Raw genomic sequence first — 27647 nt, forward strand, 5'->3', positions numbered from 1 at the left:
GCACTGAGTGTCGACTGTGTTTTCCCAGCTGATTTTGTGTATGAGTCAGCCTGAGTCACTAACCTTTAGGTATCTGACTCATCATGACTGACCGGTTGATATAAAACACATGAATGTGGGGTCGTTTACGTAATCACATTTGGCAGGTTGTGCTGACTTGGGATCAGACGTTGTAACTGATCTTCTAAGAAGAGATTCTAAGAAAAGATCAATGACAGAAGTTTTGGTATCTACTTCCATAGTGATGGATGACAAACTCTTCTAGTTGTCATCTAATGCGTTCACTACTTGTTATGTCCTCAGTGTGGTCATGTTGTGTCCTGAGGTTTCTTGTGTTATTTTAGCTCAAAGAGACAAATTACTTTCAACTATATTGACATGGCAATTAAAAGAATATTTCAACATTTTGGGAAATATGAGCATTTGTTTTCTTGCCGAAAGTTAGATGAGACGATCGACACTACTCCACTCAATATAAAGCTACTGCCAGGAGACATTTAGATAAAGTTAGCATAAAGACATACAGTACAACAGCTACCGTGACTTTGTCCAAAAGGTAACAAAATCCACCTACCAGCACCTCTTACACTTAAAAAAATTAACTCGTTATATCTCATTTGTTTAATCTGCAAAACAAGTTGTAGTCTGAGACCATTTCTTGGGCCGGGGGGGCTGTGACTTCCTGGAGCCATGTCATCACAATGGAGGTGTCAAGGAGGGTGGAAAGAGGCGATGCCACGTGTCATCATATCTTTTGGGGTATAACACATGTGCAGTAAAATCTGGTCCTGCACTCGCTGAAATTGAGTCAAATCGCAATGCAAAAAACGCAGCTCCAGTTACACCACGCGTGTATCACACCCCCAAGACCCGTGTCCCGGCCTCTTTCAATAGGCCTTGGAGGTTGCCAGGCAATCAGCAGAGACTCCGGGATTCCAAGATGGCGCCTATTCATTTCAATGAAAATTGCTCACTTCCCACATTAGCCCAAGAAAGTTTTGGCCCTTCCATAATTTAGAAAATCACTTTTTCTAGGCTCTGGGAAAGTTTTACAAATACAAAGCCCTCATCGATTAAAAATTAATATTTGACTTTATTTGAAGAGAAGAGAGCTGAGTCGGTCAACCTTCGTTCCTACTCTCACCTATGGTCATGAAGGCTGGGTTATGAACGAAAGAACTAGATCGCAGGTACAAGTGGACGAAATGGGTTTTTCTCAGGAGGATGGCTGGCGTCTCCCTTGGAGATAGGGTGAGAAGCTCAGTCATCCTTTGCATTGAAAGGAGCCAGCTGAGGTGGTTCGGGCATCTAGTAAGGATGCCCCTTGGGCACGACCAGCTGGGAGGAGACCCAGGACTAGGTGGAGAGATTATATCTCAACACTGGCCTGGGAACGCCTCGGGATCCCCCAGTCAGAGCTGGTTAGTGTGGCCCGGGAAAGGGAAGTTTGGGGTCCCCTGCTGGAGCTTTTGCCCTCACGACCCGACCCTGGATAAGCAGTTAAAGATGAAGATGTAGAAGAAGACCTTATTTGCAGTTCAAGGTATCCTGGCAAAAGTTTTCCAGACCCCCCGCAAGGGATTATAGTTGCAGTATTCCAGTTGGCCACAGGAACAAATTGGTGGTATCCAATGATAGTATCATTAGAGGTGCTGTTAGCCAGATTTTTTTTTACTGTCAGACAGAGCCAGAATGGCTGTTTCACCCCTTTTCCAGTCTTTATGGTAAGCTAACCATCTTCTATTTAATGGACAGTGGTATCAATCTTCTCATCTAACCATCGTCAAGAAAGTGAATAAGCATATATCCTGAAATATTGAACTATTGCTTTAAGTTTTGTATCTTGAATATGGACAGTCCAGACGTCCAGAAGTGTATTCATGGTAGATGTCTGCGTACTTTGCACCGAGAAGTAGATTGTTTCAACAGTAATAAAATACAAATTCAAAAAATAATTTTAATTTGGTAAAAAGATATTTCATTTCCTGCGTGTAAAGCAATCCTAATCATGGTCGATCTTGTTGCCCTCTTGGTATTTACCCCCTCTCTGGAAACTGTGTTTGAACTTTGAACAATGGCATATTTAGGAAAATATTCACCGATCGTTTCTGTTCAAACATTCCTGAGTGATGAGAGAGGTGGCGTGTCAAACTTGTCCTCTGTTTGGCCGGGGTGTTTGCTCTCGGAGGGGCTCCCTCTCTCAACCGGTCTGAGTTCAGAGAGGCTGCCGCCGGCTCACATTCTAGTGCGATGTCCACTTTCACCAGTGCACATCCTCAAAAACACACACACACACAACAAGGTCGACACTAATAACCCGCTTCACTTTGACCATTACTTTGGCTTTCATCTTACTCACCCCCCTGACCTCTGATCGGGAATATTGAAAAACATGCACACGTTTAGTGTCAGGGCGGTAACCCTGAAGAGTCTGACCTCTGACCTGTGAGGTTCTTACACAAAGGAGACAATGATCTCACTCAGGAGAGGTGTCGTTTGTTGATAGGACATCAGAAAGTGGCGACAGTGTGAGGTTGAGGTACTTCAGATGCAGATATAAAAAGATGGAGGTTTGTCCCCTAATTCACCCATAACAAGCACGAGTCCAAATTTAAAATGGGAACAGCATTATCTACTATTCTCTGCAAGTGAGGCATGATACGGTAGGCATTTCCATTTTCTCTCGGTCCAGAAAGACCAGCGACCCGGTGAAACCTCAGCCTCAACATGCCAGCTACTGTTGCTGACTAGTGAGACAGAAGCAAAGCTGCGCTGAAAAGCCTCTCTCATTTGGATCCCATCCCACGGATGCTTAGCCCGGCCCGCCACAATTTTACAGCGTTTCCAAGCCACCGGCACTTTCTGTGTATCTGGTTGTGTTAAAACAGTTCTGGGGTCATAAAGAAATGTGCTTGATCACACGAGACGCGCTGTTAGAGGGAAGTAGAAAAGCATACGACACAGAGTGAGGCATTTTGGGATAAAATTTGGCGGTCTTGACGTCAGCGCTGACCACCGACACGCTTCCAAATCTTATTAGTCCTACATTTTGTTAAACAAAAAAGCAGACTGCTTTCTAAATGTTGGTTTTAGATTTAATCTCAGTAATTCTTGAGGGTAATGAGGCTAAAAAAGGAGGGAATAAGGGGAAGGAAACACTCGGCATTTCCTTTTTGGCAGATCATCTAAAGAGTTTTATGTTTACTTACCGTCTACAAGCTATCAGGAATTACTGTACATCATTACATAAGTTAACACAGATAATATAAACATCAATTTACATACATTTTAGTATTCAATTTTCTGCATGACTAAAAAAGAGGGCATCGGTTATTTCAGGCATAAAAGTAAAAGTGCCGATCCGTCTGCCGTTCGCCGAGATTCGGTGCAGTCTGTACTTAACGGACCTGAAATAGGCAGAAGCAGCTCGGAATTATAACCTTCCCCAATTATCAAAAAAGATTTTTTTTTTTATTTTTCTCAGAGAGCCAGCTGCTCACATCAGACGCCGTGTGTGTTTGGAACAGCAGCTGGTTCCAGGATGCACCGCTGGTCTGCTTGGTCTGCTGTTCTGCCTCAGCTGACCATGATGGGACACATTGGGAGAAAGGAGTCTTAAAATACAAGATGCAAACTGAGCTTAATACGAGGTTATAAAACGAGATTCATTCCTCACACAGGCTCACGCTGCTCTTTCATTAGTTGACAAACACGCTTCTTGTTGTACTATTTCTGAGAGAGAATTTGCTGATCCTGACACAACTCACACTTTGCCACTGAAATGTCAACTTGCAACTTGCACTTTTTAGCTCAGTTTTAAAGCTAGAGTGAAGATAAAAACCTAAGTAATCCATCGGTACCAACCATGTCATACTAGCTTGTCGTGAAGGAGGGTAAACAACGCTCCAAACTTACACTAAATTTTGGCGAGGAAAAACTGTCATGGTCATTTTCAAAGGGGTCCCTTGACCTCTGACCTCAAGATATGTGAATGTAAATGGGTTCTATGGGTACCCACGAGTCTCCCCTTTACAGACATGCCCACTTTATGATAATCACATGCAGTTTGGGGCAAGTCATAGTCAAGTCAGCACACTGACACTGGCAGCTGTTGTTGCCTGTTGGGCTGCAGTTTGCCATGTTATGATTTGAGCATATTTTTATGCTAAATGCAGTACCTGTGAGGGTTTCTGGACAATATCTGTCATTGTTTTGTGTTGTTATATACATACATTTGTATAAAGCAGCATATTTGCCCACTCCCATGTTGATAAGAGTATTAAATACTTGACAAATCTCCCTTTAAAAGGTAAATTTTGAACAGATTAATATGTGATTGATCGCGATTCACTATGGACAATCATGCGATTATTTGCGATTAAATATTTTAATCGATCGACAGCCCTAATTATCAGCAAAATGTATTTAAAGTATAAAAGTAAAAGTATTCCTTGTGAGTGTAATATTATTATATATTATATGACTGGATGGTTTAAACTGAGTACAAAAGTTCACTCTGAAATATGGTGGATGTGATGGAAGTACAAGTATGTCAAAGCAATACTTAAATACAGTGTTTATCTACTTAGTTTCTTTACACCAATCTCACGAAAGATGAACTACTTACAGACTTAGGACTGACACGGAGCTCTATAACAGGCCTTTCTCACAGCAGACATGTTGGCTCGTCACAGTAGAAAAAGCACAGGTGTTACTAATAACGCTAACGATGGCTGCTGTTGGATTCAAGTGTTCCAGTGAGAGTGACAGTGAGCCAGCGTGCACGATACCAGGAAACCTGAAATCAAAGCAGCTAAATGGAATTCAGCCAACAATAATTTTATTCTTTACACCTGTGCTTTTAGTACCGTGTAAAGTCAAGGCCTATTAGCAGACATGTTTCTACTTTTAGACTAAAATTCATTTTCACTCTTCCTTCAAGAGACATTGCCTTATTGACGTCACTTTCACACACTGTAATGTCCTGAGAATCGCTGTCTGTCTTTTACTCTCTTTGGCTCCCATACAACAGCTTTCCTCTTCCAATTCTGTAACGTCCCTGTGTTTTTTATGTTCAGTTAATTAAGTCATACCTCATAAAGACGAAGGGAGCTGAGGAGGCGTTTTTCCCCAGGATGGTCAGTTTTGAAGGCGTGTGTTAAGATTCTGGTTTATTTGTATTAAAATTTTTAAATAAAAACACTTGAAAACCAACAAATCTCATATCAAAGAATCCAGCAGGTGCTGTGCCATGCAGATGTTGTAAGAAACAGTCTGTTTCAGTCGATCCTTGTTGTCAGATGCTCTAAAGAAGAAAACATATAAAATAGACTCATTGTATATCACAGCCAACAACATGGATGAAAAGACCCATGAAAGCGCTCTATGCCTCATTAAGAATAATTACCCCCACAGCTCTACGACGCCTCAAAGGCTGCCAGTGTCACATGTGAAACAGATACCATCTATGGAGCCGGGCCCAAAATGACCAATTAACATCCCTCCACAAAGGAAGCGGGCAGCTTGGCCGTCCAGAGGGGGAAACCCTGGCCTGTAGGGTGACTTTATGATTGAAGATACGGCTGGTTGGGTCAGGGCCGGGCACTGGTGACGGAGGGAGAAAAGAGCAGGTGGGGGGGGGGGGTTGCATGGCATGGAAGATTAGCGGGGCACGGTTCGTAGAATTTGGCCGGGGAAAGCGTGGGAACCGTTGACGCCAGTTTTGACATCTCTTTGACTTTTGACTTGAATGTTGGCTTTGAAACGCCTTTGTCCTCGGCATGTAAATAGAGCTGCCACTCTTCAAACCCAAGGTCCTCTCTGTTGGACTCTTTCAGTCAACGTGTCCGTCAGCCGGGCCTTCTTAGGCATCAAGGAAGGACATTGTCTCAACATAGGCCAGGGTAAATACACCGCAAGAATGGTGATCCAAGATGGGTGAGCTTTCATCTGACTGTTGAAATGTTACAACAGCTTCACACCAAGAATGTTTGAAGCAGTGCATTTAAACTCTGGTGCGACTTTAGTTTGGCAGAAAATGACCCCGAATTTAATCCAGCAGTTCTGCTCCCCAAAAATATCTAACTTTCCACTCATATTAGGGCTGGGACGATACACCTATCTCCCGATTCGATACCATCACGATACTTGGGTGCCGATTCAATATGTATTGCGATTTTTAAGTATTGCGATTTGATATTACGATTTATTGCGATTTTTGTTAACTTTTTAAACACTAGACCATGGGAAAAAGTTGAATCATACACTTCTAGGGACTTTTACTTTGGAAAAATGTTTGATTTTCAGCCTGTATGTAGTTAGAGATGTCCTGAAGTCAAATATATCAGTCATTGTCAGGAATTATTTTTTTCCAGCAACCCAAAAATCAAAGAATAAAGACATTTCCCTCACAAATTAGTGGTATTTTATTTTTAATTTATATGCGACATGTAATGTTTTATACTTCTGGTGAATATAATCTAATCAATCTTATTTCCATATATGTATTTTGTATATACAGTTCCCTTTGTTAACACCTTATTTTGAAAATCGGACGTAGTCCCACATGTATACTTCCTCTAACTTCTCCAAGGTGGTCTCTAGCTCTCCCGTCAGCTCCGTTCTCTTTATACATCCATGGTCAGCTCCATCGAGGCCGTTTGAATGCATTTAACCGTGATGTCTAGCTCTGCTTTTCCTGCAATGTGTGAAACACAAAGTGTTTCCATACTTTACTGTACTTTCTCGTTGCGGCCGGCTGCGTTTTGTTTTGGTTGACGGATACGGAACAGATATGATATCACGTTACCCAGACTACAACAATAAAAGCGGTAACTTCCTTCTACCTCCACATAGACTCAGATGAAGCAAATACATCGGTTCTGGAATTAAAAAATATATTTCAAAATAGTAAAAAAAAAAAATCATGAAACATAGGTGAACCCCTAACTCATATGTGTGCATACTTCTGACTCCTTGTTCATTCTGTTATCAGTTTCTGGTTGGCTTGTAATTTAGAAATGTGAACCTAAACAATTCAGAGCTTTATCAATCATAAATAGAAGAAATGTCAACATTTTCCTTGACTGTATTTTTTGGTTTACATTCTTCCAAACCGAAGCACGGTGACAAACATACACACCCACACATCCAAACCTCAAAGCTAACAAAAACGTGTACACACAAAGCATCCCTATGTTTGTTTGTCTGAATACAGGTTTGTGATGTTTGACTGCTATAATGCCGGCTCTCTCTCCCCTCAGGAGCCCGAAACTGGGCCGGGCAGGATAAACCCTAGAGAGCTTCCACATGTCCACGACCACATCTGAAGTGCCCGCACCCTGTGCCAACACATGTGACGCCCGCAGCGCCATGTTCCAGAAGCTGTGGTAACAACCCAAACCTGTAATCTCCCCACTGGCCAGCGCCACCCCTTTCACCTCGGACTGCTGCCATGCCCACCCCGAAACATTCGGCGGAGAGGAAACAGCTAATTAGCTCACCAGATGCCCAAACAAGAAAAGATGAAAGTACAAGTTCTTTGAAACTGATAAAATGCATTTCTGTGCTTCCCAGGGAGTTCAAAGGATGGGTTTGCTGCGACTTTCCAGCGTAAAGGTTTAGAAATTTAAACATTCTGCTACCTCAACCTTTTCATTTCCATCAGCCACAACCACACAGAGCTCAGTCTAACGGCTGAGCCACTCCTTTCATTACAGGAGGAGCATTCCTCGATCTGGACAGACTTCAATTCCTGAATGTCACTGCCTGGTTTAGAACATGCTCCAACATTAACGCTGTTCTGAAACGTTTCTCACACACTTTTATTTTCTTTTAAATGTATTCTCATATTTCACTTTCTGTGTGAAAAGCATTCAGGGAGTCTGATGCAACTTCCTCCACTGTGCAGTGACAAATTACAAACGTGAGTGCAGCAAATGTCTGATCTTTCACTGACAAAATGATATTGACAGGACATGCAGTCTAAAGGTGACAGTCAGCGGTTGTCATACTGCAATAGGTAATGCAGAATTTGCCTTGTCCACACGTGCAGTTGGTGCGTACAGTGAGCAGATGAGTACGTTTTACATCACACTATATTGCCATAAATTAGACCTGCTAATTCATTTACAACATCACTTACAATGGCCTGATGCAACCAGTGACACACTGTAAGAGCTAGGGATGCACCGATACCGTTACCGGATCAGATATCGGGCCGATACTGACTCAAATAGCTGCATCAGATATCGGTGACAACAGGTTTATATACTATATACATTATATTATATACTGGAATTTTTATTCCTGTTTAAGTTTTGACCAATTTGTTGCTGCATTAAAAAGGTTTACACTTGTATTGTAATTCATGTTAATTTTAAAGATTTTTTTACCAAGGTTCTTGTGTACAATTTATTAGTTTAATAATAAATAACAATTCAGTAAATGTATATCTATGTATTTATTGGCCACATTTTGTTTACAAAGTACGGAAAGCAATGTTTAAGTCAGGCCCAACGTTGCCTAACACATAATAGAATGATCCCAGTCACTTCCATACAATGAGGCAAACAGCTTATTAATTAAACACTGGTATTGGATCGGTACTCGGTATCGGCCGATACCCAAAGCCCAGGTATCGCTATCAGTATCGGGATTGAAAAAGTCGGATCGGTGCATCCCTAGTGAGAGCAGTACTTTGGTTGCAGTACAGCTTTGTCTCACGGTACATATCGTCATATCGTCCAACACTATTTACCATGCAATTCTGAGAATTTTTGTAGTATCTTAAGGAAAATGAAAGATCATATGACGTGTAGCGGCAAAGCACAGAACATTCCTTAAACAGTGTTTTTAGAATAAATTGAAATCATCTCTTCCTTTAGCGGTGACTCTATGAGACTAAATAACTGGTTTAGAAGGACCGTTTTGTCAATGTGCTGACAAAGAAGAACTCAAACCAAAACTTTAAACCCTAAAAAAACCTTTTCCACTTTCGGGGAAAAGTGATGTAATTCCACACAAAGCCACGATTGATTCAGCTTGTGAGATTCCCAGATAAGACCGGTGGAGGGGACCCCCTTCCAACACACAAATCCCACTTCCAAATAAAAATGCCTCACTCCGTCTCCTTTTCTTTTCTCTGAGCTTTAGCATCAATGGAAATGCCCTCTGCTCCAGGAGAAACAGCCCCTATTGAGAGAGACCTGAGCCCGACACGATAGGGAGGCCTTTTCCTATTGAGCCTCTCTCGACCGCAGACGCAGATCAGACACGGAGACAAAAGCCCACAGGCCTTCAACAGGGAGAGGGCTCAAATGTTTGGCACTGAGATACGGCCTGGCAGAGATGTGTGTGTGACCACAGAGCACTTCTCTATTCAACGCTGTGTGTGAGAGAGGGAGGGCTTTCTTTTCATAGCAGACAGAGCTGAAGCACTACAAGAGACGGCCTTCTTGTATGACTCGTTTATCAGTAAAAACCACTTGCTGAAAGTGATGTATAGTGATAGCCATCTTAACCCCGCTTCCCCTCATTTATCTGTCTTGTATTCATGTTGCATTAGTGCCACTGCGGCTTCTTTTTTTTTTTTATGAGTTTCTGAATGTAGAACTTAATGATTCAGGTCAAGTCGACTATATTTACGAGGCATCTAGATACAAAATGTTCCAGTGTTTCACGAGGTTAAAACAGAGCAAAGACAAAGCAAATGGGCGAGCCCGTTACAGTAAAAGCAGGTGAACCACATCAGTCACACTGGAAAGTAATAAAGAGTTTTAAAAGGTGTTAACGCATGTCTTTGATCAACATATTAAATGCAGGAAATTAACATTTGGGTGCCAAGTCAAGCCCATGTAAAGTAGAATAAAGTAAAATTGAATAATTACTTGTGAAGTTAGCAGTGGAGCTCTTTTGTTTCAGGTGAAGCAGGGCACCGTCACTATAGAACACTGCGGGAAGTCTTTACATCCAAATGTAATGATCTGAGGTTTCAACGGTTTGTCTGCCTACTGGTCTACACAGCCAAACACACCTTTCCCACATGCTCATGCAAAGTGACTGGCTTCTGCTAAAAGTATCTGTAGTATCTGTTGTCAGGAAAAGAAAGAGTTGATTCAGGGCACACATTTTTAATCTTCCGGCTTTGGGAGGATATCAAGTCTTTTTTTTTTATTATTTGAGTCCATACCTCATCATCGCAGTCGATGTTACTCGTGTTACATGGTGTTCATGCATACGCCAATTACGTGACTTGCCCACCGCCCCAACCGTCGTTTTGCTTTTCTTTAAAAAATAAAACGCGGTGTTATGAATGCATAGTCATACATAGACAACGGACGTTACAAACTGAAACTGAAAGTGTCTGCTCCGTATGGAGTCTCAGCACAAAGTCAATTTTCACACATAGGATGAGAGAGGTTGACCGACAAGACGATGGCGGAGGATTTGGTGTCAAAGCAAAAAGCAAAAGCGTCTATTTGGCATTATTTCGGATATAAACCCAATGCTATAAGGGAACCATAATGGCCGGGTGGAAACCTGCGGTCCCGCAGCGAAAGCTCGTCCGGAGAGGCCAGACTCATCCAATGCTAAAAATCAAAGTAAGCGCTCTACATATATTGAGCATCATCTTTATGGATCATAGAAGATTAAGAAGATCATGGAAAAGCAAAGATCAAAATCTTGGTGTGGGTGATTTAAGGACACAAATGTTTGAGAAACATCCAAAGACTCTAGACCACAGAATGATTCATGAACAAACACATTTTTAAGGAAGGTCATATCACTGACATGAAGTCACATGCAGGCTGAACAAACCAAGAAAAGCATTCATTTACTTCTCTTGTTGGCTTTACATATCTCTGACTTACATTAGCATGTACTATGGTTTTTATAATGGGTGGATTTACCCCATGTAAGCTGGTCAAAGTGTGATGGTACTATATTTTCTATAATGTCACCACTTGGAGGGTAGAGAGTGGAAAACCTTTGTGCTGGCAGTAAAATGGAGAACTTCTTTTGCGGTTGCCAATGTTAAAATTTGATTTTGAAATGAAACCGTGGGGGGGCTAACATTTGCGTAACATTCAACAGGACTGTGAGAAAGTCATCTCCAGCGGTTGAGTTCGCCCACACTTGTTGTTGTTACACCATAGACCAGTGGATCTGGATTCACTTCTGCTGGTGATGTCAGAGCTCCTCAGACCAGCGACCTCTCTGCAGCTGACCAAACAGGCAACGGAGGACGGCTGAGGTTGTTCCCATAAACACCGCCATCTACTCTACCCCGCTATTATTACCGCCACGTGTTCTCCCCACACTGCTCTACAAACTGCAGCATACAGTACAGTTAATCAACTGGTGCAATCAGCTGAAAAGAATGTTTTCTATGCAAGAAAGGGAAACTAACAGAAAGATGGAGATTTGGACATGTCCTGAAAGTAAAGAGGTTTTGTGCCTCGAGGGTTCAGACATGCACACTTCTTTATTCTTAACGATATGTGCCCCAGACATGCGGAATAATCCCTTTTGGAAACCAAACCTTATGCAGGAGATCGGTAAATATTGAGAGTCAGCAGAAGCTGAATTAAAAGCTTGCTATCGCAGGAAGCCGTCTGATGAGTTTGTGACCCGCGGTGGGGGAGTTTCTGGCCAACAGCTGGAGGAAAGACTGAGTCATACGCCTCGCCGTCTCCCTCCACGCTCCACTGTTTATAAACACACACGTCCCGGTATACACACAATGCAAAACTTGTGATATTGATGCAGATTTAAGGCCAAGTCTTCATAAATACACACCGCCTCGTACATACAGTGTACACACAGGTAGGTACACTCTCCGATGCTTCATAAACACACACATACAGCCTCCTTAAACCCTGATTCAGGACACAAACTGAGAGTTAATCCTGCCGCAGGAGCAGACCCACACTCCACGACGTCCTCATTGTCCAGCAGCACACCGCGGTGTCCTCTTGTTTGATCAATATCGACATGTGTGTCTAGACGCTGTAAAAACAGCTGGTGGGGGTAAGAGAGTGGATAGCCCAGTGGAATGACAGATTTATCCCATAGTTATCATAGCTGGGATTAGAGGAGAGAATCCAAAGATGAGAGAAACGGCAGCGTGACGAATGACAAAAACAGAGAAAAGAGCGGGAAAGAAAGAAAGAAAGAGGCGGGGGCGCTCTTTTATGAGGGTCAAAGACAAACTGATCAGGCGGCCAGCGTCTGGCTGGTGTTGGTGACTGGATGTAAAGGACCACTCAGACCGGGCCAGTATTCACAGCTCTTTGAGGGCTGTGATCAGCCAACCGACCGGGCTCGTTATATAACAGTAAAACCACCAGATAACTCACCACCAGCACCACACTGAGCTCAGCCTCTCTCTGGTGCTGCCACGTATAGAGAGAGAAAGATGCAGTGACGTGGTTTGGGCTGAGGAATCATTTAAAGCTGCACTAGGCAAGATTTGATATGATTAGACCTGTTTTAGTTGTCCAAAATCTGGGACGTACAAAAAGAAGAGCGTCCCGGCAGCACGTATCCACCACAGAGTGAGGTCACCAGCAGTGATCTCCCCAAAACACAGGAAGCAATGAAGCAATAAAAGCACTTTATCCACAGAAAGGCACACTCATCAATGATGGTTTAACCTCTTCAGTGTCTACTACTTCACTACAGATTTACATGTCCTTTCATACAGATGTTCAACTCACATTGAACTCATCTGATAGCAATATGAAGCTGTGCACATGTACCCAAAATCATGTCAAGTGTTTCTGTTGTGGGTAATCTCTGTCATCACATATAGCCCAGTGGTCTATATCATGCAAGCTGTGTCATATACACCGATCAGCCATAACATTATGACCACCTGCCTAAATTTGAGTAGGTTCCCAATTTGCCGCCAAAACAGCCCTGACCCGTCGAGGCGTGGACTCCACTAGACCTCTGAAGGTCTGCTGTGGTATCTGGCACCAAGCCGTCAGTAGCAGATCCTTTAAGTCCTGTAAGTTGCAAGGTGGGGCCTCCGTGGATCGGACTTGTTTGTCCAGAACATCCCACAGATGCTCGATCGGATTGAGAACTGGAGAATTTGGAGGCCGAGTCCACACCTCCAACTCGTTGCCATCCACATGATGTTTAAGAAAACGTGATTCATCAGACCGGGCCACCTTCTTCCATTGCTCCGTGATCCAGTTCTGATGCTCACATGCCCATTGTAGGCGCTTTTGGCGTTGGACATGGGTCAGCATGGGCACCCTGACCGGTCTGCGGCTATGCAGCCCCATACGCAACAAACTGTGTGTTCTGACACCTTTCTATCGGAATCAGCATTAACTTTTTCAGCAATTTGAGCTCCAGTAGCTCTTCTATTGGATTTGACAACACGGGCCAGCCTTCGCTCCCCCATGTGCATCAATGAGCATTCCTTGGACCACTTTTGGTAGGTCCTGACCACTTCAGACCGGGAACATCCAACAAGAGCTGCAGTTTTGGAGATGCTCTGACCCAGTCGTCTAGCCAGCCCAATTTGTCCCTCGTCAAAGTCGCTCACATCCTTTTGCTTGACCATTTTTTCTGCTTCCAACACATAGTTCAAAGTTAAAAATGTTCACTTACTGTCTAATATATCCCCCCCCCCCACTGCCAGGTGCCATGGTAACAAGATAATCCATGTTATTCCCTTCACCTGTCAGTTGTCTTAATGTTATGGCTGATCAGTGTATATCCCATGACAACCAATCAAGCCTAGTTAGATATGTATCAGACCAATCAGCAAACTATGGGGAGCATTTTCCAAATTCCTAAACCTCATTTACATCTAGATTTCGGTGCCGTGGACAATGAAACATTATTCTATTTTGAGTCTCAAATTTCGTCAGAACATTTGACATTTGATTAGAAACACTGATACCATGTTGAGGTCTGATTAAAGAACTTGTTCAGTGACCTGGTCTGGTGTTGTTCCCACTGACCGTTGTTTCCATTATTTGGAGAAACAGTTAATGGACCGATATGTAATATATTTACTGTAATAAATCATAAATGATATGTCATCAGAGATTAAGGAAACATGCTAAATGGAAATACCGGCCTCTCAGACATAACGTCTCAACAGAGATAACGTTAACATTAGATTCTATCCGACCCGAAAGTCTGGGCACATCTCTCTGTGGTCTGTGTTCAGTTGGGTTATCAAAGCAGCGAGTATTTCGGGATGCCGGTCTGGTCTACACTTGTACTATGACTGCAATGTATCTGGCTCTTTTCTGGCCGGCGATCAATAAATTTAGGAATTTCTTGCATGAAAATGTGAAAGTTTATAGGAACTAAATATGTAATTAGGAGCTTCAATCCAAAATATTGGTGTTGGACTTTGAAACCTCCTTCTGGTCAAACTATTGAGGAGATGGAAAAAGAGAAAGAAAACAGGTGTTACACCTCTATAGTGCAACCTTTAATGGTTTCCGGGCGGTGCACAGCCGAGGCACTCGCCAAACCCAGCTTAGTGACGTACAGTATGATGTGTTCTTGTGAGTTCTCGAACACTTTTACATTAGAGTAAGTGGGTAAGTATGTGTTGGAGGAGTGATAAAAGGGAAGAAAGAGGGCGTGAAGGGCAAAATGAATGCATTCATTCAGACCAGTATGTGTGTTTTCATGCTCTCTCTCTCTGCGTTTCATCTGCAAAATATACAGCAGCCATGAATCTGAACGGAGACGAACACCGGACTGGTTATTTTTTAAACACAGATACTGACCCTCATGCTCAAACTGTTGACCCGTCTCCTTTAACTCTACAGAACCCCCAGAGAGTTTTGTCCTCCTCACTTACAAATCATCTCCATCCATCTCCTCTGTCTTTTCTAGGAACCACCTAGGAAGACAGAAAGGGAGGAGAGAGTGTGTGTGTTTGTGCACGCCTGATGCTGTCAATCATGTTGCACTGGATGATGGGATATCTCTCATACAATGGGGGGTCTCGGGATCAGTGTCGGTGTCAATCATTCAAATGATACACCCAGATGGAGTCAGACCTTCTTGGGTTTCAAAAAGTAGGTTTGGTGGTAAACTTAAACCCCATCTTTTTTTAAGGAGCTACATATTGGAACGCACGCTCCACAGGAATGCATTTCCTGATTTTGAGGAAGCAAGTCTAACGGCATCACTGCACTCATTGTTCCAAATGGCCATAGCGGTCATCCTACACTATATAAATTCTATAGGCATCAGCAATCAAGTGGAAACAGTAGCAACATAAGACGGCCATCTATCCTGAAACAGTCATCCTTCTGCGGCTACAGAGCAGCTCAGATATGGCCTCACAGAAATGTGACCAAACCACATACTCATTATAATGAGACTTTGAATATATAGTGCATTCACAAAACAGTTCTATATGAGGACTTTTCATCATGACATACAAACCATTTCATTCTCAAAGATGCTATTATAATTAAAGGATAAGAACGGCATACAGTATTTTATATTTTGACTACATTTTTAATCTATAAATTGTCAACAAATCCTATGAAAAGCATTAGTCCATCTCCAATTACTCTCTGAGATGGACACTATTGTCCCACAATGCAATGCACAATGATGGTGATGGAGATGGTGACGGTGGGAACAACGAAACAATACCGTACGTTAATAAATAAATAAAATAAAGTAATAGATCAAGGGAAATATTTTGGTTTCTACTGTATCTTCTCCAGTTCCATCCACAATATGATCTTGTATTACTACTAACAGCCAAAAAAGTATGAAGATTAGTATATAGTACATAGTTTTTAATTGAGCATCTTCTTCTCAAATACACAGAAATACCAGAAATTTGTGTCACCTGAGAGAGAGAGGTGAGCTTTGAGGTGCAGTGTGTAGAATCTGGCAACATCTAGCGGTGAGGTTGCAGATTGCAACCAACTGAAACTTCTTCTGCGTGCCGAGCTTGTCGGAGAACTACGGTGGCCGACGTGAAAACGGGAATGAGTCTATCTAGAGCCAGTGTTTGGTTTGTCTGTTCTGGGCTACTGTAGAAACATGGCAGCCGACTAAAGAAAACATACTTATTCATATTTTATTCAATTTCTGGTTGTGTGTGAGACGGTGAGACCATAGCATGAGACGGTGAGACCATAGCGTGAGACGGTGAGACCATAGCGTGAGGTGACACGGAGAGGCGACTGTTGGTTCTTAACAACAATGGCGGCTCCTGAAGAGGTTAGATGCTGAAGCAGCATCAGTTATATCAGAACTGGAGAGTATTTCTTCATTGAAAGGCGAGCAAAGAAGAGCGTTGTTTAAGTTAGTTTCACTTTCATTAGCTTGATTGACAGATGGTTCATCCAATCACCTGCCAAGTATTTTTTTCTTTTTAAAGTACCTGCCCTTTTCCAAATAATTTCCAATGACGGCTTCTGATGGTTCTGTGACACAAACCATCTGACCGGTCAGGTTAAGGGTGTAGTGCCCCTGGAGTGAGTAGAGGTTAAGTAATTTCCTGAGGTTACTTTAGCGGAACGGTAACCTGAATCCTTCAGCTGCGACCTGACCTCACTAACCATTCTGCTGTCAATGTGCTCATCACCATTTTCATCAAAGAGCTTTAAATCTAAACGCACCGTCTTCCCATCCAGCAGTGCTGATTTCTCTGACCCACTCCCCTACAAATGAACGTCCTCTGCTTACAGTAGATCTGCTTATGCTTAAGACGGGGACAAGCATGACAAATAGAATCATCTCTGTGGCTTTGCTTTGGAAACAGCTCAATCAGGGATTCCTCTGAAACGAGAGCCAGGGAAGCACATCAGAATATTCAGTGGAGCAGGCTGACACATGGTTAGCACATGTTCACTGGAACAAGTCAAAAACAAATGTAAGCACATGGCTACTGAAACACTTTCAAATTTCAGAGAATGTCAGTGTGTCAAAAGAGTCTGAAATGGGTCAAACGTTAAATGCTTTAATATTTTTTGGTCAGAGCAAATCTCCACATTCAGAAGATGACAAGGGAAGGGTGCTTTCACAAGCCATAGTTTGTTTGGCTTATCCGAATTAGAGATTGAAATTGATGCTTTTGGTTTGTTGTCTGGTTTGGTTTCACAGTGCACTAATTTAAGCAGACCAAATAAATAATTAAAATTGCTGAGGGGCATGAACAAAGGAAGAATCACTGCATAGAAGCTGCCACTTCCATGCAAGGAATCGACTTTATATTGCTATCAAAGTGTTCTCAGTTTGACTCTGCACTGATCTACAGTGCGCACAAATCCTTTCTCCTCCAGTTTATCTTGTATGACTTTGTAAATGTCACTCTTTTTATGGACTTTATTTAGTATATTCTGTATGTTCTCTTCAGCCCAGATATCAAGCAAACATTGGACTTCTGCAGAAGTTCATTTACCGGTGGCCATCTCAACAAATACCCGTACAGGCAGCCTGCGTTTTGGTTTGGAAACGGTCCGAGACAACCTCTCGCAAGCATTCCCTGTCCGGTTGCTTTGGTCCGCACCAGAGTACGATTACTGCGTTAACAACTGCCCAAACAAACCACACCAGAGTTCAATTAAAACAGACTAAATGTTGGCTTGTGAAAGCGTTCTTAGTTAGAAAGTCTGAAGCAGCAATTTGACAATGAAGGTCAGCGATGTCTGTGCTCATTTCCCAAATTTGCTGACGCACACCAAACAGTGAAAGCAAACAAAAAGGCCTTCAAATGACCCTTTCCTCCTGGACACACTCTTTAATTTCAGAGCTTCACACATGCCAGAGAATCATACGCTAGCTGGCCTCTGCCCTCTGACGCATAAGACTGCTTTTCTGTTCGACACATGCAGGTGCAACAGTGTTTCCCTTAAAAAAAAACTCTCCTCCGACACCTCAGCCTTTATCAATTTATCATAAAGACAATGCAGCGCCTGACCTAAAACTATACGGTAACAAGCTCAGTGCAGAGGTCCGACCGTTTTATAAAAGCCAACTCGAGGGCCTTTAAGTGTTTTCTGTCATTGAAAAGTAAGAGTGAAGGTTTTCTTAAACGATCCTAATTGTACACACAGAGTGAATGGGAGCTTTATTTATGGGCTCTGCCTGCAGGTGTAGCACTGAAGAATGGAAAACCCTGCACAGCCTGGTGCACATTACTTTGTATGCTCGTATGCATGACTGCATGTGCACGTATTTGTGTATGTCAGAGACAGTGAAAGAGTGTTTGTCCATTTTGCCGTACCGAGGGGAACCTTGAGACTGTCCAGAGCCCCCTTGAGGTCGGTCTACTGTTAAAAGGGAACTTCCCTCCTTGGTGGAAATTCCATTACAAACGGCCTCAATGAATCTCCTGTAAAGACTTCATGGTAACACAAACGTTTGCTCAAGTGCAGTAAAGACCACCACATGAAAGGGGAGAGAGATGACATCTTTGTTTCTGCCATTCATTTAACATCTTTAAATTATGTGCAAAAGCTTTTTGTATGGAAATACGAGAAAGATCGGATATGTAGCCTACAGGAAATAATGTAATAACTACTCAAAACCTGACCCCTCAAAAAGAAATGTACAATCAGCCATTAATCTATAAAGATGTGATGATATTACATGTGGAAATCATTACACTAGGTTTTTATTGTATTTTTGATCCATCAATTTTTGCAATACTGTAATATCGCTTGTATTGGGCCAGTAAAATGAACGAGATCATAAAAGGGCAATAAAATGAGTAACTCAATGAGTGTTACTTCATGGCAATATTGGATTTTTAACCACGCTCACAGTGTGGCTTTAGGGATGGCAACGTTGGTTGGACCAGACCGAAATATCTCAATGACTGTTGGGTTGGGTTTCCATGACATGTTGTACAAACATTCATGGTTCCTAGAGAGCTATCCAAGTGACTTTAGCCCTGACTTTTCCTCCAGCGCCATCCAAGTTTTCACTTATCCAGTGAAATATCTAATAGACGGATTGGCACAAACTTTGGTACAGACATTCACAGTTATCAGACTGATGAATCATGACTTTGGTGATTATCTGACTTTTCCTCTAGGGCCACCAGCAGCTTGACATTCGTGGCTCTGAGTGAATTGTCTCAAAAACTACTGGATGGATTGCCATTGCCATCCCCTTAACCTTTCATATTGTGCCATAATAAGATCAAAATGTGAGTTTGTCCAATACTTCTGTTTATGATCAAAAACCCACAAAAAAAATGGCATTCCCATCAATGTTCAGCAAGTGTAAAACAGTTCAGAAAATCCTTAAAAAGCATATGATAATGGGGTTCACCATTTCCTCCATGGGGGTCTGTTACTAACCAGAGCAGCATTTCCTGCTGGGTAAAGTGTATATGCCTTCCTTTGTGGGGCTCGTTGGTCTGGGGGTATGATTGAGAGGTCATGGGTTCAAATTCCCAGCGAGCCCTTTTCCACAGCACGTCATTGTCAGAGTAGGAAAAGCACTAAAACATTAAAGATGACTCTATTCAAGTGTTCCAGTAAGTCATGACAGTGTGATGGTGAGCCATGCTACATGCACAATACCAGGACCCTGAAACTGAAGCAGCTAAATGGAATTCAGCCTTTACTAATTTCCTACTGTGACAAATGTCTTCCATGAAAAGACCCCTGGTTTCTTATCTGACGTCCTCCACCAGAAAGGTGACCAGTCATTGACAGCCAAGTTGCCAAATCAAGCACCTGATAAAGCACATAATGTTATTCTGAGTGGCTCGTTGGTCTAGAGGGTATGATTCTCACTTTGGTGCAAGAAGTCTCGGGTCCAAATCCTGGACGAACTCAGAGTACAGAATTCAGTACTTAGCAAATGTGAAATGGTGGCTTTTTTCAATGTGAGTTATATGTCTTTATTTGCACCGTCTGCATGCAAAAGATGGGTTCCATAGTGTCATGCTCAGTCATCAGCACTCTGAATCCAGAAATCCAACTGAAGTTTGAGTCTTGGTAGAACCTTCAGCATGAAATTCACCAAATATCCATGCCGTGATCATAGGTAACTTCTCAGATTAGCTAATGCATGTACAGTAACAGTCATGAAGAGTTGTGCTATTTTGTTTTTCCATCTCTTCCATAATGACGTACTGTAATAGCCTGGATCCTGTAGTGGCTTAGAGGCAATCAAAGACAGCTCATTATCTCCTGTCTCTCTCCTCCTCGTGTTAGAAGACCATCAGTGTTCAGTGGATTGCACACTGGGCCCAATAAACCTGCCAGAGGGAGAAACACCAGAGCACCTGTATAAAATACCAAACGAATGGCTCATTCAGTGTGAGACAACAGCACCGAGGCTGATCATCACGAGAGAAAGACCCCAAGTGAAGTCATACTATAACGTCATGACGTTACATTCAGTATGACATTTTACAGAAAGAAATGCAAGATACGGTACACACCCTTTATGACAAGGTCTGTTACATTACTTCAAAGTAGGACTGGGTTTAAAAACCTCCCATACGTCTACAGTAGATCATACATCTATTAGAGCCTGTTAGCTGGTATTGTGAGTGTATAGTTGTATAGTTTGCTACAGGAAGGTTAGAATTTATAGTCCACATCTAATCTTTACATTTTCTATTGGTCCATAAATGCGCAGGAAAAAGTACAGGAATGTATAGGGCATGGATGTCACATAAAACTCACAAAGAGATGTTAATCATTTGTAGAGCAGAACGGAAACAACGCCTCAGACGATACAATGTCTCTGATAAACGGGTCAATGAGTTCAACACATATTTGTCTCCAAGTTATTTTTTGTACTTAATATTGATAAGACTCACACTTTGATACAGTAGATATCTTACAATGGCTAATCTCAGTCTGCTACAAAAGATAAAGTTCAGCAAAAGGTCACATGCCACTAAATGTTTGAAAGTGAATAAGAGATGCACCAATCCGACTTTTTCAGTTCCGATACGGATACGGATACCTGGGCTTTGGGTATCGGCCGATACCAAGTACTGATCCGATACCAGTGTTTAATTAATAAGCTGTATGCCTCACTGTGTGGAAGTGACTGGGATCATTCTTTTATGTGTAAAGCAACATCAGGCTTGACTTAAACATTGTTTTGTAAAACAAAATGTAAAATATAAATACAAATTTGTATTTTATTTATACAAATTGAATTTATTTTTATTATTTAAATAATAAATTGTACACCAGTAACTTGGTAAATTTCTTTCGAAATAAACAGAATTTTTATTTATTATTAAAATAATAAGTTGTACACCGACAACTTGGTAAAAAAAATCTTCGAAATGAACAGAATTTGTAGTAATTATTAAATTAATAAATCGTACACCAGTAACTTGTTAAAAAATCTTCGAAATAAACAGGAATTACACTTCAAGTGTAAACCTTTTTAATGCAGTAACAGGAATTAAAATTCCAGTATATAATGTGTATATAGTATATCGTGCATCCCTAAAGTGAATGACATGAAATAAGAGTCATTTTCCCTCTTTTAGTAGAATGATCTACTGAATATGAAGCAAAATGACTGATCAGTGTCATTTTTTGCCCATGTAAGCTCTTCCTTCTGAACATGTTTGTATTCAGTGTGAAGCTATAGAGTACCAGGTTGCCCTATTGTGTCCAAATCCCGTAGATTTTCTCAGCAAAGGGACAGATGCCCCCCATCTGTTTCCTGCTAAAATGGCAGCCGTAGCAGGATTCAAGAGGATTGCCCTGCGAATAAAGCCCTCTAAATCTATCCCTTCCTCTCAGGAGGAAGAGAAAGAGCACACATCAGCTCCTATCCGTCTCTTCCCAGGATCTTACTGCCTGACTAAGCTTTTCCCCGATGAATGCCTCCCGACAAATGTGCCGTGTAAGGCCCGCATGTGCACTCTCATTCCTAAACAGATTCGGTCATTAGCAGGCCGAGGAATACGGCACTCAAACTTTGTTCAGAGGGCCAAACACATTAATCAGAAAGATAACTCGTGTTTTCTCTATCAACATGTCAGCACTGTGCCAATAATGCTGTTAAATAGGAGCACTGAGAAGAAGCAAAACAAGGAGCAATCAAGGCAGAAACACAGCTCTGTGTGCTGGCTCTTTATAATTTCATATGTTTGGTTTAGAAAAAGAGCTTGACCTACTCAATGTTTGTTTGATTACATGTCTTAATAAAACACTGCAATGTGTGTGTCTGGTAAAAAATTTAATTATTCTCAATTCATAAGCTTATGATGACCTATGTTAGCTTTTTGGCTAATGTGGAACTCGATACCATATGATGCACTGTAGCAGAAATTAGCATTACTTTCAGGACTTAAAGGGACAGTTCACCCCAAAATCAACCGCGCAGGAGGAACCCCTGCATCTACTCAGGAACGAGAGGCTCGTGCACATGAAACGCGAGATGTAAACATTAATGGCGTCCTCCCAGCCTGAGCTGTAACATTAGCTCAGTGGTGCTAGGTGAGGTAGCAGTATCGGTTAGCTATAACCACTAACACGAGCCTCTCGTCCATGAGTAGATGCACGCTTCCTTCTGCTCGGCGATACAGTTGGCAGGTGCAGTTTGGTTAGAAAGAAAATAGTTCCTACATGAAACTGCTCATAGCAAGGTCTGTGGATTATCTTGAGTAACCGGGTCATGCTTTATGGAGGGAGACATTGCTGTTGAGTTTTTCAGATGTATTTTTTTGGCGCTTTGAGCACCACAAGCAGAGTGCCATCTAGTTCCATTTTACTCGAGTTAAGGCAGACATCTCTACGGCCGATATCTCCAACACTTGGCAACTCACACCAAAACAATCTAGATTGATACGTAGGAGGTAGGAGGAAAAAAATGCATTCTTGATTTTGGGGTGAACCTTTAAACTAGTGTAACCAGGTGAAAAATACAGGTAACAGAAACAAATAAATGTTATTGCAGTCCTGCAATGTTACTTAACACATGTATGCTAAAAGCTGTGTTTTATATTTTTCCTGTCTTCTCTTTTGTATAAGTGCCACAGCTGTATGTTTGTATTTTAGATCTATTTGTGCCATATTTTTACCAGAAATAGTGTTTTGTGTGTCAACTCCCCTGACTTAACTAATTATAAAGCTTTCAGGATGGACTAATAATCGAATCCATTAGAGAGCAGACAGTGACTGTGCCTCTAATTCACTTCTCACCCTCATGATTCATGATCCCCACCTAGCAATGAGCTCTGAGGCTGACCAAAAGGAGCGTCTTAGATTCCTCATTCATGAGCAAATATGAAAGCGCAGGGCTCCCTTAAATCAAGAGGTGTCAACTCGTGAATGTACAGACACGCTTGTTGGTCAGACAGCCTTGAAAACCGAGCCGCTGTTGACTTAGGGAGGGCAGCCTCGAGTGGGTGGAGGTAGCGGACACGTAGGGTTCTTCAAAACGCAGCCGATCCCCTTGAGGCAGCCTTTTCATGCTCCGCGGTCCAGGTCCCTTAGGAGCCTGAGTGCTGCCGGGAAAATGTCCAAGTCAATTCACTTTGGGCTGGTGGTGCTTCAGCATTCATTGGCCATGTTCAGGTGACAGTATGGGCCTCGAAAGACACGTCTAACTGCACAGGTGTTTGTGACTCTCTCCTCGTGGAGCATTAACCAGGGAATAGTTTAATTAATTAAGGATATTTTAAAATCAGCAAACGGGTGAATTAAAGCTCATTTTACATTGGGGAGATAACACCCTCTCTCAGTTCCCGCTCACCTCTGTGACTTCACTAACGGAGGTGCACCATAATACAAGTGTTTTCCTGTTGTGACTGCTAGTTTCTGTGACGACTGAAATTTCCTCTGAGCAAATGACCACCTACTTGGCAGCTGGTTCAGACAGTAAAAAAGTGAGAGAAAAGAACTCGTCTCTTCACAAAACAAACATCAGTGCTGTTAAAACACAGGGAAAGGCCCTAACACTGTCACCACCAGGAAGGCTGTAGGTCATGGTTATAATGGTAAAGGGCACAGCTCCTCACTTCAGAGAGAAACAGTTTGTCGTTTTTTGAACATCCTTGTTTGTGTTGGATGTGTTAGTGATGAAAGCATTTGGAGTCAGCGGAAAGATAATGGTAGGAGTGTTTTCTTAACCTGTAGCAGATGAAGAACTCATCCACACGTCTTCATGAAATAGGACACCTTGTGAGGCTAGTTTGTAAACTACTATAGCTGATGAGCTGCTATCTGCTAACACGCTAGCCAGCTTGCAAACTGACAGTTTGCTCAAACAACATATTTTTCCCATCAGCTCCTGTCTCATAACTTTCTGCAAACCATTCCTCTTTTATGGAGCAGTTTATACTCTGACAGAGGAGGATTAAATAAAAGTGGATGGTGCAACACAGCTAATAAGCTACGATTGCTTGCTCAACTTCTCCAGCTCTCAGGTCCCTCAAAGGTCAGCACTGCCAAGATGGTTTACTATTGTTCAACGGCACAAATTAGCGTGTCAAAGTTCACAAAAGTTGAGCGAAAAGTTTGCGTGGATTTACTTTCCCCCCCCCCGTGAGCAAACCCAGTGATCGTAGCAACTCCGTTGGAATGCATTGATTTTAAATGCTTATGTGACCAGGCCTTTAGCCCGTTAACTGACTGTTTTACGGCTCTTTATCGCACCATTAATACAAACCTCCTCCTCGTTTTTATGACCACACAAAACCTGTCGATCAACACAGCATCAGTCTTAATGATAGCCATCTCTCCGACCTCGGGGAAACCATATGCACATAGTACATACAGAGTGCTGAAACAAAATACCACTTTTAAATTCTCGTTGCTGTATCTTTGTGAAGACATGACAAGACCTCCGCCGCTCTGACTCTAAAATAACAGACAAAAGCAGCATTGAGGAGAAGAGGAGGGGGGGGGGAGACAGGTGAAAGAGGCTTGAGATGAGCTTCATAGGAAGGTGATGAGGCTCAGACTGTCTCCCTCTCTCTGTCTGGGACAAGCTAATGGCTCCTCCGTTGTCCTCCCATGAATGAGGACCACCTTACAAAAAACACACAAAAGTGATCTGAGGAGGTAGGGCTATTTAGAAGGACCTGCCGCTGAATAAACACAGCATCACAATTGAGTGTGTGTGTCGAGACAGTCTGATCATATTACACTTTATTGGAGCCAGCCTTGAAGAAAACACTGATAAAAGCACTTATGGGGCCGCAGGTTAAAACCCTATTTAAACTGGTTTATGAACATGTTAGAGTGTGTGTGTGTGTGTGTGTGTGTGTGTGTGTGTGTGTGTGTGTGTGTGTGTAAAGCTCAAGTTGGGGTGGGTTACTGGAGGGGAACGAGGGTGCACTTTTTCTCTGTCTGGCTGATCCACTCCGGTCCATCAGTGGAATGTCTGGTCACCAGCAATGCGTGCGGTCAACCTGGAACACCTGGCCACACCTGGGACAACCCACCCACCCACCCACACCCACACCCACACAGACACACACACACACACACTCACACACACTCAGATATCCATGGAGCTCACTCTGCAGTCCACCCAGTGAGGAGGATTGACAAGTGCAGCTGCTCTGCGTAAAGTCTGAACAGAGACAGGTTTGTTCCATTTTCACCACTCAATTAAACGAAGGCTTGTAATCTTGACTGGCAACATCATCGAGTTCAACCTCACATAACCACTGTCATCCACCTCGAAAGAGCCCGTAATACACACACACAACTGGCGTTTTCACATCATTTCTGCCCCACCCTGAGACAGTGCAGCGATGTCAGAATGCCCTGTGCAATGGTCTACGGAAAATTATACTCACAAATGATTGAGATTAAAATAAAAAAATGTGAGTAGCAACAGTGGTGCAGTGGTTAGCACTGGCGCCTCACAGCTAGAGGGTTGCAGGTTCGAATCCGGCTTGGGACCCTTCTGTGTGGAGTTTGCATGTTCTCCCCGTGTTAGCGTGGGTTTTCTCCGGGTACTCCGGTTTCCTCCCACAGTCCAAAGACATGCAGGTTAGGTTAATTGCGGACTCTAAATTGCCCGTAGGTGTGAATGTGAGCGTGAATGGTTGTCTGTCTCTATGTGTCAGCCCTGCGATGGACTGGCGACCTGTCCAGGGTGTACCCTGCCTTCGCCCAATGTCGGCTGGGATCGGCTCCAGCCCCCCCCGCGACCCCTAACGGGATAAGCGGTTGCAGATGGATGGATGGATGGAGTAGCAACGCAGCCGATGTTTCCACACACATTTGCCAACCCGATATTACGCCAAAGCATGAGGACAGAGTGTCACGCCGAATTCACGCCAGGCAGCGGCGAAGTGCGGCTCACCTCAATAATTACATTTTTCTGCCGCCGTGAGGTGTTTTCATGTGTTTTAGGTGATTCTTGAAACAACAGGTCAACGTGTCACAGGAGTCACAGGATCTGTTCATTGACTGGTTGCGGGTCCTCTCTGGCCGCATTTCGCCGCAGAATCAAACAACCGCAGCTCGCCGAGCTCGGGCGCGGCCGCCGCAGCTTTTCATAGACATTGCATGGCAGCTCACCACAGGCCGCACTTTGCTGCCGCTCTGTTGTGAATTCTGCATCAGTGTCACAATTTGCACGTATTTGGTCATAAAACAAAGTATTGAATATTAACATTTTTGACCTGATGATGCTGGGGAGCACCAAAAGTATAGGCTTAATTCATCCTCTGGGATCAGTAATATCTGAACAAACTTTCTTGGCAATCCCTCTGATACTTGTTGAGATATTTCAGTCTGGACAAAAGTGGTTGACCGACCACTAATGTGGCTAAAACTCAGCCGACCTGCATCTCTAAATCTCCCTCATTATCATGTGATATCTCATTTGTTTAAAATCCAAAATGTTAAAAAAGACAAGTTACTGTTTTACAGGGAGTTATGTGCATTGATTTCCTGGAGTCTTGTTGTCTCCATGCGATGTCACTGCTTCCAGTCTTTATGCTAAGCTAAGACAATTTGCACACCAGCAGCTTTAGCTTCATATCTATTTTAGAGACCTGACGTGGTATCAGTCCCGTCATCTAACTCTCAGCAAGAAAACAAATAATTATATTTCCCCAAACTATTTAAAGACTCATGGGGTAAAACTTGACATTTGTCAGAATCATCATCATTAAGGGCTCATGGTTTACTTCTTATCTTATCTAGTCAAGAAATAACAGTGAATTATTGACTTTAAAACCAGTCCTCTATCATCACAAACATCCAGAGGATTTTCCCTCGGATGTGAAATGTTGATGGTACGATGGATTGGGGCCAGATAGCTGAGACACTGATAAATGTAGAAAGATTACCAAGGTCCATGGGAACCTTGGCTAACACCGCAAACAAAGCATTGCTGTAATGCTTCACCAACACAAGTTGTCAGCACAAATCTTTTATTAGTCTTGACTGTGCAGAAAACAAACTTTATTCGTGTGTCATGCTTACACGGTGACTCAGTGGGAATCAAAGCTCCCGACGGCATCGAGTAAAGTCAGCGTCGGGTCATGCAGCTGTTTTTCTCACTGGCACCTTTTACCAATTGTGACATAATTCTATTAGAGTGCATGCACTGTTATAAACACCCTTATCGGGCCTCGCTAGAAACACAGAGCGGCTGGAGTGCATTATGTTACACGTGGAAAACTCAGCAGATCAGTCGCAACCAACAAAGCATGACACATGCCCAAAGGACAG

At 42.7% G+C, this 27647-nt stretch overlaps 1 protein-coding gene across 1 annotated transcript in view; it reads right to left on the reverse strand.

Moving 5' to 3' along the window:
- Positions 1-27647, reverse strand: part of me1 (malic enzyme 1, NADP(+)-dependent, cytosolic) — a 97229-nt gene that overhangs the window by 59114 nt on the left and 10468 nt on the right. The gene's annotated exons all lie outside the window — the stretch shown is intronic.

Source organism: Sebastes fasciatus, chromosome 12 (assembly GCF_043250625.1).
Source record: "Sebastes fasciatus isolate fSebFas1 chromosome 12, fSebFas1.pri, whole genome shotgun sequence".
Classification (NCBI taxonomy): domain Eukaryota; kingdom Metazoa; phylum Chordata; class Actinopteri; order Perciformes; family Sebastidae; genus Sebastes; species Sebastes fasciatus.